This window comes from Arachis ipaensis, chromosome B09 (assembly GCF_000816755.2).
Source record: "Arachis ipaensis cultivar K30076 chromosome B09, Araip1.1, whole genome shotgun sequence".
In the NCBI taxonomy this organism is placed as follows: domain Eukaryota; kingdom Viridiplantae; phylum Streptophyta; class Magnoliopsida; order Fabales; family Fabaceae; genus Arachis; species Arachis ipaensis.
In genome coordinates this window covers 99,796,381-99,799,939 of record NC_029793.2, presented here as the reverse complement: position 1 = coordinate 99,799,939, position 3,559 = coordinate 99,796,381, and positions in this window count along the sequence as shown.

The window sequence follows — 3,559 nt, the reverse complement described above, 5'->3', positions numbered from 1 at the left end:
AAATTCGGTACACTTGCCGAAGAAAATTTGTTGAGAGACAAGTTTTGTGCGTATCAAGTTTATGGCGCCGTTGCCGGGGATTGATTTTGAATCAACAAGGATTAAATTGGAGGATCACTAGATTGAGCATTTTTCTTTTGTTAGATTTAAATTTCTGTTGAGTTAATTCGCTTTCAGTTTTAGTTAATTTCTTCCCTTCCCCCTACTTTTTCGTTTATTTTTTTTAGTTATTTACAATTCAGTTCACTAACCCACTAACTGTTTGATATATTGCATCACTCACACTAACAGTAATTCTAACAGAATACTTTCTGCATCTATTTTCCTTGCTTGTACCTTGTTGGTTGTATGACAGGGAGGAGAAGCGGGGCTTCAACTTCCTTTGATTCTGAACCTGAAAGGACCTTCCTTAGATTAAGGAGGGAAGCAAGAGGAAAAAGAGTAGTGGGTGCTGAGGAAGAGGAAGAGTACTTTGAACTAGACATGGAGGAGAATATGGAGAATATTCATGAAGAAGAGGCTCACAACCATGGCAGAGAAGGTCTAACAAATCATGCTGGGCAAGAGAAGAGTTCTCGGCTCCTACATCAACCCAAACCCAGGAAACTGTGGGAGTAGCATTCAAAAGCCAACCATACATGCCAACAACTTTCAACTAAAACCACAGCTCATCACCCTTGTTCAGAATAACTATTCATTCGGAGGAGGCGTCCAAGAAGACCCCAATCAACATCTAACCACCTTCCTGAGGATATGCGATACTGTGAAGTCTAATGGTGTTCATCCTGACACCTATAGACTACTTTTGTTCCCTTTCTCACTCAAGGATAAGGCATCTAAATGGCTGGAATCCTTTCCTAAGGAGAGTTTGACAACCTGAGAAGATGTGGTGATCAAATTTTTAGCCAGATTCTATCCTCCTCAATGAATCAACAGGCTGAGAGCTGAGGTTCAAACTTTCAGGTAGCAGGATGGTGAGGCTCTATATGAAGCATGGAAGAGGTTTAAGGACCTAACAAGGAGGTGTCCACCAGATATGTTCAATGAATAGGTGCAACTACACATTTTCTATGAAGGCCTTTCTTATGAATCAAAGAAAGCAGTAGACCACTCATCCGGGGGATCTCTAAACAAGAAGAAGATTATTGAGGAGGCCATAGATGTCATTGAAACTATAGCAGAGAATGACTACTTCTATGCCTCCGAAAGAGGGAACACTAGAGGAGTGATGGAGCTAAACAATGTAGATGCTCTGCTGGCCCAAAACAAGCTCATTACCAAGTAATTAGCTGACCTCACCAAGAAGATGGAGAGGAACCAAGTAGCAGCAATCACCACCTCATCAACAACCCAAGAGGGGGTGAATGCAGAGGTAGAGAGTGAGCAGGAGCAAGCCAACTACATTGGGAATTCACCTAGACAAAATCATGACCCATACTCCAAGACCTACAACCCTGGTTGGAGGAATCACCCAAACTTTGGGTGGGGGAATCAACAAGATCAAAGACGTCACAACCCCAACAACGATGCAGCTCACCAACAACTCACACAGAGAACATATCAACACCACCATAACAACACCTCTCCACATCCATATCAAAACCAAAATAACACTCCTCATCCTTCTACCTCCAATCCCAACCTACCATCATCTGATGACAGACTCTCAAGGATTGAGAATCTGCTTGAAGGCATATGCAAAGAGATTCAAGACAACAAGGTGTTTAAGGAGGAAGTGCGAGCAAATTTTAAGAACCAGGGAGACACCATCAAGAGGTTGGAATCTCAAGTGGGGTATCTCTCTGAGAAGATTCCCAAACCTACAGATGGATTCCCAAGTGACACAGAGAAAAATCCGAGAGGTGAAACAAAGAAAGTAAGATGGGAATATTGCAAGATGGTCACTATAAATGGTAAGGAGACTGAGGACAAGCCAAACAAGCCGTCAGAACAACCTGGAGATACCTCAGTAGAGAAGAAGGAAAAAGATCACCAAGAACCAAAAATCTCAGAACAGGAGCTGCTGAGACTCTATGCACCCTTTCCTCAACTACTCAATGGTGCTGTGGAGAAGAGAATATACTCAAGATTTCTTGACTTGTTTGCATCTCTGCATGTAAACATACCATTCATCAAGACCATCCAACAAATGCCTGCATACATCAAGTATATGAAGGAACTGCTTCCCAGGAAAAGCTCACTCAAGGGAGGCCAAACTATAGTGATGAACAAGGAGTGCAGCGCCCTCATTCAACCAGAGTTGCTTACAAAAAGAAAGGACCCAGGGAGTTTCTACATTCCTTGTGCCATCGGAGAAACCATGTTTGATAAGGGACTCTGCGATTTGGGAGCAAGCATCAACTTAATGCCCTTATCCCTTATGAAGAGGCTGCAGATCAATGAGATAATGCCCACAGATGTAGTCATCAAGCTGGCTGATAAAACTCAAAAACAAGCAATAGGAGTGGTGGAAAATGTGTTGGTAAAAGTTGGGAAATACTTCCTCCCAACAGACTTTGTCATATTAGACATGGAAGAGAGTCACACTCACCCAATCATATTGGGAAGACCATTCCTAGCTACAACCAGAGCACTCATAAATGTAGAGCGAGGGGAGCTAATTTTGAGGATCCATGATGAACAACTCAGCTTTAATATCTTCAAACTCTCACAAGAAACAGATCAAGAGAACAAGGAACTAAGGAAGAATCACAGTAAGATACTGAAGGAAGAAACAAGCACTGAAGCACAACCAGCACATCTGGGAACTCCCTTGATTGATGAACAAGGCAAACAGCAATTGCCACAGGTCAAAGAAAATTAGGAGGAACCCAAACCACCAGAATCATATGAGACCAGTAACCACATTTCCTTAGAGGAGGAGGTCACAAAGAGTAAGACAACATCACAAGGAACAAAGAAGGTACCAAGGAGGTGGAGGAACAAGAAGATCCCTACCGAGGACTTCTCTCCAGGGAATAAAGTGATCTCAGCTTACTTCCCAGATATCCCCCCTGATCTCCCCACTGTACCATCTCAGTTACCTAAGGTCTTCACTATCAACAGAGTTCTCTCCTTGGAACATGTAGAGATCATTGATACAACTACTGGATATAGGTCTACTGCTAGAGGAGAAGACTTGAAGCATTATCAACCTCCCTGATGAAGGAGAAACGTCAAGCTAGTAACGCTAAAGAAGCGCTTCATGGGAGGCAACCCATGTTTTATATGCTTTTAGAAAATAGTGAATAAGTCAATATTCATGAATTCCAACCCAAACTTGACAAACACTTGGTGAAATCCTTATTAGGCAGTATATAGTGAAGAATAAGTTTGGTGTTCAAAGCATGCCGATAGAGCATGAATGCAAACCAGAGCATGCTAATCTTGGAGCCTTGAATAAAACTTTTTCATCATAGTGCTACAAACTAAGTTTGGTGTCACCCAAGGTGCCACCAATGTGCATATAAGGATACACAGTTGATGACAAGTCATCCTAGCCTATTTTAGCTAGTCTTTTTCTTTTGTTTTCATTAGAATTATGCACTTTCTTGAGCTA